This window comes from Bos taurus, chromosome Y (genome assembly GCF_002263795.3).
Source record: "Bos taurus isolate L1 Dominette 01449 registration number 42190680 breed Hereford chromosome Y, ARS-UCD2.0, whole genome shotgun sequence".
NCBI classification, from domain to species: domain Eukaryota; kingdom Metazoa; phylum Chordata; class Mammalia; order Artiodactyla; family Bovidae; genus Bos; species Bos taurus.
The window spans coordinates 36,750,433-36,760,379 of record NC_082638.1 but is presented as its reverse complement, the minus strand read 5'-3'; positions in this window follow the sequence as shown (position 1 = coordinate 36,760,379).

The window sequence follows — 9,947 nt, the reverse complement described above, 5'->3', positions numbered from 1 at the left end:
ACTCAAAATGGATTAAAGATCTAAACCAGAAACTATAAAACTCCTAGAGGAGAGCATAGGCAAAACCTTTCCATTTTTTGTATTTGCTGACTAAAAACATAGAATCTGTCCATAAAACTGTATCATTTTCATGTCCATTTATTTTAGTTTAACTTCATATAACCCCACAAATGGATCAAATGATAGTTAATTCCCAGTTAAATCCTCTGTTTGATGGGTGGTGTAACCACAATTATATTAATCCCTTAAGGGATTAAAATATAACTGTAAAGTGATAGCCACAAATAGCTCTTCTGATTTTTAATCAGTTGTGGATAATTACAAACCCTTGGTACTCACATCATAATCTAAAGATAATAGCAGCATCACTACTCTATGGAATTGTATGAGCAGGTTATTAGCTTATCTCTTCACTACTGAGTTACACTCAGAGTTTTAACAACATACCTATGTGTTTTTGGCACACATTGTAGTGTGAGAAGTGTTGGTTTGTATTACACTGCAGTTTTATGACTGATATTTTCAGTTGTCTTTCTTTAGGCCTTTTCTAGCTTAATTGTAAGCATTCAGAATGTTTTCCTCTGTCAGTGACTCAGCTTCTTTAAAATGGAGAACAGTGAACTCCCTAAAATGCAGTAATTCTCAAGCATATTTGCATCATAAACACACAAAAACTTCACTTCAGGCCTCTCAGGTTTTAGGAAGATATGGTATCTTTGTTAAAAGCACCACAGATAATTCAAATCGGTAAGATACTCTAAGAACTATGGGTTATAGAAAGATATCTCTTGGGTAATAATACCACTTTCAGTTTGAACTACAGTGTTAGAGTGTGGACAAGGACTGCATTTCCACCCCACCTGTTTTCTTTTCTTTCTTTGATTCAGTGCATTGTATACATAACTTTCCTAGTCTATACTTTATTTGGTCATGCATGCAAACTTCATCACGAGGATTGTGTGTGTGTGCAGATGACAGAGGAGGTCTAAGTGTGTTTAATTTGAAAGGAATTTATGAGACAAACGATGATTCTTTGCATAACCAGTTTTGATGCTTCCTTGTTTTTCTCCAAGGACCACAAAGCTGATGTAATTTTAAAGTACAATGCAGATGAAGCTAGAAATATGAAAGCTTATGGAGAGCTTCAGAAATATGGTAGTTAATATCAAAGTTATTACATTTCCCTGCCTTTTCATAGTATTTGCTACTTAGTATTTAGGTGAAATGGTCGTTTCAGAATTCTCTTTTCTGTATTTTTGCAAAGATGCTTAAATTTGCTTTAAGTAGGTATTAAATACTTCAGAATATTAACAACTTAGTAATGGATTCTCTCCCTAATATATGTTCTTTTGGTGGGGAATTAAAAAGCTTACAAGTCCTAGACTTGTACATAATAATTGTTAAAGGAATGCCTCTTTTACACTCTTAAAAACAACTCTTAAGAGATCATACCTGTTTTCAGCTAATCAAGGACAACATTTATGGTACTGGTATTGATTTTTTTTGGAAAAGAGTATTCAGTTTTTCTTAGTGTATAGAGTACTGTTGTGGAGCTTTGTGGACAGTGTTTTTAAATCCCTTTTATTTCTTAGAGACAAAAATATTTTATTCTTCCTCTAGTAAGTTTGGGAAAATTAAAATAAGTTTTTAGTAGACAAAAAAGAGGAAGTGTACTAAACTCACATTTTGAACATGATAGCATTTTTTTATTCTGTTACAGTGCATTTTATTATATAAATTTTGAGGTGTTTTGTTTGTTTTGTTTTGTTTTTGTTTTGTTTTTTTGCTTCCCTTGTAGCTCAGTTGGTAAAGACTCTGCCTGCAGTGCAGGAGACCAGGGTTCGATCCCTGGGTTAGGAAGATCCCCTGGAGAAGAAAGTGACAACCCACTCCAGTATTCTTGCCTGGAAAATCTCATGGACAGAGAAGCCTGGTGGGCTGCAGTCCATGGGGTCGCAAAGCGTTGGGCACTACTGAGTGACTAACACATTAACATGAGTTTTTGAGTAAGAGTGAAGATTCTGATGATGTATAGGTCGTTTAAGAAATACTAAGGTAATTGGGAATCAGATAAATACTTACTTGGCAGTGAACTTCTTTTAGCGGTTTCATTGTGAGTTTGTTCTCTGTGATATTTGTGTAGTTAGGAAGATTTTTCTGGAATAAAACTGTTGAATCGAAGATTTATTACAAGTAGTTTCTTGTACAGTTCAGTGTTTTAGTATTAATCCAGTATTATTTCCTTAAATAGACAATTAATCTAATAACATCTTGATTTTATATCTTTAAGAGTATGCTCTTACTCTTTTTAGCTGAACTTGATGAAACAGACACCTTTGATCCTGAAGATGATGATGAAATCTAGTTTAAGGACCCCGAAGGTGAGGATGAAGACATTAACTCCAGGCTGGACCATGTGTATGTGTGCTTTTTACTGTTTTATATATGAAAGTAGTCAATTCTCTCACCGTCTTTGGTCTCAGAAGGTTGAACATTGAATTGAATATATATTGAGGATTATGTATCCATGATGGAGAAGGCAATGGCAACCCACTCCAGTACTATTGCCTGGAAAATCCCATGGACAGAGGAGCCTGGTAGACAGTAGTCAATGGGGTCGCTAAGAGTCGGACACGACTGAGCGACTTCACTTTCACTCTTCTCTTTCATGCATTGGAGAAGGAAATGGCAACCCACTCCAGTGTTCTTGCCTGGAGAATCCCAGGGACGGGGGCGCCTGGTGAGCCACCGTCTATGGGGTCACACATAGTCGGACACGACTGAGCAGCAGTAATAATCCATGAATTTGAATATTCATTAATATTCAGAAACCAGCTTGGCAACCTTCCTAAATTTTCTAAAACTTTATAATTCTTTGGATCCTCTTTTTTTTTTTTTTTTTTTTTAATCAGTTAGGTCTGACACTGGGTACTCCATAATGACACTTTATTAGACAAGGGGGTCTACAGTGATAGTAGTAAGAAGTTTAACAGGCAGTTTTAAAATGTATCATCTCCCAAGGCTGGTATATTAAAAGAGGAAAAGCAAACTGCAGCCATCTTGCTGAAGTATTGGAATTCCAGTGTACTCCAAAGCATTCTTAAAATGAAGGCCTGTTTTGTTGCCCATGGATTTAGAGGTTACATTAATTGTCTGGTATCACTCTAGGACAAACGTTTGGTTTGGAATTTGTGGGAAATGGTTGTTTATCTTGGTAAGGAAATAGTGATGGTAGGAGTTTAAATGCCTCACTTTTCTGCTATGGACGTATTTAAGTAAACATTTTATTGATTTGTATCTCTTGATTAGACAGGCATATCAAGTAATTGGAATGACAGTATGGCTTATACTCTTGTAAGCCCTGTTAGACTTCTTCTTATTCTTTTGGTACTTCTGTAGTAAAAATGCACTGTAGAAACCAAACACGCAAAAGAATCAATGAGTGTTTGATTGAAAAAGCAGAAGTTTAAAATTCCAGGAGCAGATTTTACGAAGTCTAAATTGTATCACTGACCTAGAACACTGATTTCAAGATCTTTCAGTCACCAACATTCTTATGAAGAGCATTTTCAGACACTCAAAGTGAATTTTAATTTGAAGTGAGCAATCACATATTCACCAAGATTATACAGTTTACAATCTTCTACTCAGTGTGTCCCATCTATCCTGTTCATATCAGTCCATATTATTCGTTGATGGATTTCCAAATCATTTAAGAAATAAAACCAAGACACTACCCTGGTGGTCTAGTGTTTTAAGATTCTCACTGCAGGGTTCATGAGTTCAATTCATGGTTGGAAAAGAATGGTTCGCATCCTGCGGTGTCATGGTCACAAATAACAATGAAAACCCTAGTTGTTTCAGATTACTCACAACATGAATTAGAACAGCTGAATATGTATCTTTAATAGTGAAACTGTTACCAGAATTTTTTTAACCATATTTTACAGATTTTTAAAAATATCATAATATTCTACTGAAGTGAAAGTGAAGTTGCTCAGTCGTGTCTGACTGTTTGTGACCCCGCAGACTGTAGCCTCCCAGGCTCCTCCGTCTGTAGGATTCTCCAGGCAGGAATACTGGAATGGGTTGCCATTTCCTTCTCCAGGAGATCTTCCTAACCCAGGAATGGAACTCGGGTCTGCATTGCAGGCAGACATTTTACCTTCTGAGCCACCAGGGAAGCCTAATACTCTACTGATGTTATAATGCATTCTAAAGCACATGAGAACTATGAAATGAAAAAAGATTAGAAAAATATTGTTGAAATATCATTAAATGTTTTGAAAATTTCCCTGTTCCACTTTTGCTATCATTTATCAGAGGCTCTAAAAATTTAACATACCTTTTTATTTTATGAATTTATGATGTTTTTGTCATCATCTTTTATGTATTTGGAGTTATGAATTATGTAAATGTTAAAATGAACATCTTAAAGACGTCAGTTAAATCTTGGCTTTAAAAAAAAGGCACTTTTATTTGAAAAAGTGGACCCCAGGTTTTATGAATCAGTTGCACATCAGAAAGTATAAAACGATTATATACAAAGAAAGAATCCAGTAATGAAATGCGTATTAAGATGTCTATTTAGTGATGACTTTGTAGTTTATATGTCATTTGTAATACTGACAATGGATTTCATAGAAGTGCTCTCCTCTCTCTCTAACATTTTGTTCAGTTTTTCCAGAGATTCCTTGTGGCTAAGTTAATACTGTGGAGGTACAACTGACAGTTATTTTCTGTGGTAAGAATGTAAAATGCACCAGTGGCATAGTATGTTATTTGAGACCTGAAGGTTGTCACCACTGAGCTGGAGTTGAAAGCAAGGGATCTAACCAAAGGGAACACGTGAATACCAAGCCCCACAGAAGAAGGAAAAGAGAATAGCTTTCTGGAGCTGTGACTAAGCAGCTCAGTTGGGGAAAAGACTAAAGACAATAGTAATGAAAAAAGTCTGCGTTAGTTTGGAGATTTTGTTTATCTTTATAAGTTTTATGTCAGAATCCCAGTTCTTGCCAAAGTCAGTTATCCCGGTGATTTACTAGAGTGCCACTCTTGTGATGAATTGAGTCAGAAGAATTTGATTGATTACCACCTTCTCTCTGTATGAGGAAATAAGATGCCAAACTCCAATTAAAATGAATGCTGTTGCTGCTGCTGCTTGTAAGACGATTCAGTAGTGTCTGACTCTGTGTGACCCCATAGATGGCAGCCCACCAGGCTCCTCTGTGCTTGGAATTCTCCTGGCAAGAATAATGGAGTGGGTTGCCATTTCCTTCTCCAGTGCATGCATGCATGCATCCTAAGTCGCTTCACTCGTGTCTGACTTTGTACAATCCTATGGAGAGCAGCCCTCCAGGCTCCTCTGATCACAGGGTTCTTCAGGCAAGAATACTGAAGTGGGTTACCATTTTCTTCTCCCATTAAAATGAATGTTTATTTAAAACATTAAAAAAAAAGAATAGCGTGTATAACATGTGATGTTCTCATGTCAATCATAGAGATTTGGTGAAAACAGGAATTGAGAAAACAATCTGGTTGGTGTCCTTAACTTTAGTTCAAAAGGACTGATTTTCTAAGTAGTGTAAAGAAGATCCCATATGTATTATTAAAAGAATTAATTTTTATGTAGATCAGGTGTTCTTGTTACTTACAGATCTGAATTGAACTCAGAGGTCTGAGCATCGTGCTACAGTTTGAATTTTGGTCATCACCTGTGAAAAAGAGTAAAACTTCAATATGAATGTTGTTTAAAGCACACTGTACCTTAAATAAACAACGGTGTGTTTTCATTGTTTTAAAGTATCATATTTCTTTTAAAAACGAATGAGGCTGAATTATTTTGAGGAAAATGTCAACTCTTGGTTCTTTCAATATAATGGAACTTAGGGGTAAACCCAAAATATCTGCTGTGAAAACACTGGGAAGAAAGAAAGAAGAGAAAAGATTTCTCTCCGGTTTTGCCTCCAGTCAGTCACCAGTACACATGTGTTCCCACATCCAGAACCTTCCTCCCACCTCACTCCCCAGACTATTGTTCTTTGTTGTTCCAGAGCACTGGCTTTGAGTGTCCTGCATCATGCACTGAACTTGCACCGGTCATCTGTTTACGTATGGTCATGTACATGTCTCAGTGCTATTCTCTCAAATCATCCCACCATTGCCCTCTCCACAGACTCCAAAAGTCTGTTCTTTCCATCTCTGTCTCTTTTGCTGCCCTGTATGTAGGATCATCGTGACCATCTCTCCAAATTGCATACATATGCATTCCTACACAGTATTTGTATTTCTCTTTCTGACTTTTCTTCATTCTGTAGAACAGGCTCCTGTTTCACTCACCTCTCTAGAATGGACTCAAATGCATTCTTTTTCACAGTTGAGTAATAGTCCATCGTGTTTATATACCACCACTTTCTTATCCATTCATCTGCAGTGGATATCTAGATTTCTTCCATGTTCTAGCTATTGTAAATAGTCGTGAGATGAATATTGGTGTACATGTGTCTCTTTCAGTTCTGCTTTTCTTGGGGTGTATGCAAGCAGTGGGATTGCTTTGTCATGCTGCTGCTGCTAAGTCGCTTCAGTCATATCCAACTCTGTGAGACCCCATGGACTGCAGCCTACTAGGCTTCTCCATCTATGGGATTCTCCAGGCAAGAACACTGGAGTGGGTTGCCATTTCCTTCTCCAATGCATGAAAGTGGAAAGTGAAAGTGAGGTCCCTCAGTCATGTCTGACTTTTAGCGACCCCATGGACTGCAGCCTACCAGGGTCTTCCATCCTTGGAATTTTCAAGGCAACAGTACTGGAGTGAGGTGCCATTGCCTTCCCCCTGCTGCGTCATATGACAGTTCTATTTCCAGGTTTTTAAGAAATCATATGGTTTATTGTGGCTATACCAGTTTTCATTCCTACCAACAGTGTAAGCTGGTTACCTTTCCACTCCCTCTCCAGGGTTTCTTGTTTGAGACTTTGGGTGATGGTCCTTGTGACCAGTGTGAGATGACATCTCATTATGGTATTGACTTTCATCTCTCTGATAATGAGTGATATTGAGCATCTGTCCTGTGTTCATTAGCCATCTGTATATCTTCTCAGGAGAAATGTCCTATTTAGTTCTTTTGCCCACTTTTGGATCGGGTTGTTTGTTTTTCTGGTATTGAGTTGCATGAGCTGCTTGTATATGTGGGAGATTAACTCTTGGGCAGTTGTTTGATTTGTTGTAATTTGCTCCAGTTCTGAAGGCTGTCTTTTCACCTTGCTAATAGTTTCCTTCACTCCACAGAAGCTTAGAAGTTTCAATCAGTCACTTTTGTTTCCTTCTATTATTTCCATTACTCTTGGAGGTGGGACATGGAGGAGAAGGTCTTGCTGTGATTTCTGTCAGAGAGTGTTCTGCCTATGTTTTTCTCTAAGAACTTTATAGTTTCTGGTCTTCCACTTACGTGTATAATCCACTTTGCATTTATTTTTGTGTGTGCCATTAGAAAACATTTCATTCTTTTGATGTGGTTGACCTGTTTTCCCAGAACTGCTTGTTCAAGAGGTTGTCTTTTCTCCGTTGCATATTTATGCCCCCTCTGTCAAAAATGAGGTGGCCGTGGGTGTGTGGCTTCATCTCTGGACTTCCTATTTTGTTCCGTTGATCTGTATTTCTATCTTTGGCCCAGTACCTTACTATCTTGATGATTGTAGCTTTGTAGTATAGTCTGAAGTCAGGAAGGCTGATTCCTCCATTTCCGTTGTTTCTCAAGATTGATTTGCTCATTGAGGTCTTTTGTGTTTCCACACAAATTGTGAAATTATTTGCTCTAGTTCAGTGAAAATCCCCGTTGGTGTTTTTTATGGGGATTCCACAGTTGAATCCAAGAATATCAATGGTGAATGAATGTACCAATAGATTGTCTTGGGTTGTATACTCATGGTCACTGTATTGATTCTTCTGATCCAAGAATATGCTATACTTCTTGATCTATTTGTGCCATCTTTGATTTCTTTCAACATGGTTTTATAGGTTTCTGTACCACGTCCTTGCTTTCTTTGGGGGAACATATTCCTAAATCTTTGAGTCTCTTCATTGGATGGTGAATGAGATACTTTCCTTAAGTTCTATTTCTCATTTTTCATTGCTGGTGTATCAGAATGAAAGTGATTCCTGAGTATTAATTTTGTATTCTTCAGCTATACTCTATTCATTGATTAGCTCGAGTAATTTTCTGCTGGCATCCTTAGTGTTCACTGTGTGGAGGGTCATGCCATCTTCTAACAGTAATAGTTTGTTGCCAATCTGTATTCCTTTTATTTCCTTTCCCCCTGATTGCTGTGTCTAGGACTAATTTAAAAACTAATTCCAATGTGTTTTTCACCTCAGAAAAGCTTAATGATGAAATTACAAAGCACTGAAAAATCTCAATCCTACCAGATTCCCACAATAAAATCATGAAGATCATCAGGAGTTCGGGGTCATATTTTGGGTGGTGGGGAAGAAGAAACTGTTTAAGTCTTTAGAAAAATGTATCATACTCAAATTAGTCCGGAATATTTGTAGTCTTTCCTTCAGTTTCAGAAGATTCTATGGCCCTAAGAGTAATGCAGGGCTTTCTAACTGAAACCAAGAAACTCATCAAGAGCTCCCCAAACTCTAACAGTGCACATTAGAAAAATTGTGTTACTGTGTTGTTAATATTTGTGAGCTTTATAGCCAAATTAAAGAATGGCAAAAACACCTTCAAGAGGGTTGTGCTAAGCATCCTGCTAAAACAGATGAGGCCACAGGGCAAGGGAAAAGGGAAGGTGTGGGAGACCTTTGAATGAAGTGTGGTCCGGGGGAAAGGCAGGTTCCAAAGGCACAGCTGAGAGGGGTCTTGCAGGGCCACACCTGTAAGTGTCACAGCCATGACTTTGGGTGTCTCCCTCAGGCCTGCATTTGAGAAGAAGCAGCACCCGAGACCTCTAGGTCAAGAATGACCAGAGACAGTACACCAGAGCAGCCATCAGAGACAGTTATTGTTATAAATGTGGATAATCCTGGGAAATAGGTGAGAGTGGGGGTGTCCTAAGACCCATGACCGTCAATCAGAGCCCCTGTAGTTGCACTCATTATTGCAGTGCAAAGGCACCAGGTGGTCCACATGCAAGGTGGAACTGGAAGAGGCTGCTGTTCTCATCTGCTCTGAGTGCCAGACAAATTCAGATACATGCTTGCCATCCGCTGTGAAGACAGGGAGCAGGTCAAAGACCCAGGACTTTCTTGCTGAAGACACACACACATACACACATACATACCCATGCATACCACCCCCTTTTTGGAAGACACAGTGTGCAACGGGGACTGCAAATCCTGACCAGGTAAGCAGTGACATGACACTACCCAGCACACACAAGTCAGGAGGAGTACAGTAGCTGTGAGAAACAGCCCCTGGTTGGGGAATGCAGAATACCTCAGATGCAGAACACCACAGGGACATGGAGCCATGAGCGTGTCTGATGATATGGCAGGGCCTGAGCACATAGTGCTGGGAGTTGAAGAACCCAGTCCTTGGAAACTCCTGTTCCAGTGTGCTTCTTCCACCCAAGACTAGGGCTGTTGCTATTGGATCTTCTGGCCCAGCATGTGGGCTGAATGGCTCCTTGACCTAAAGCAGATTATGAACCACTCTCAACTTTCCATCATGATCAGCAACCAAGCTAAAGACTTTCTTAGCTACAAGATCAACTTGAATGTCAGTGAGGGAGGTTGAGGATGGCTGGGTATGGGACCTGGTGGGGAGTGGGAGGATCATGTTAGCCATGTTCCTGTGCTGTGAGACTTTGGAGAGGCATCATGGAAGCTGTTAATGCCTGACTCGGAGGCAATCTGAGGCACCTAGAAGCTTGTACCTTTACCCTTTTCCCTATCCTGGCAGGTGCAGGTGCAGAGACATCCAACGTCCCGCTGCAAGCTGATC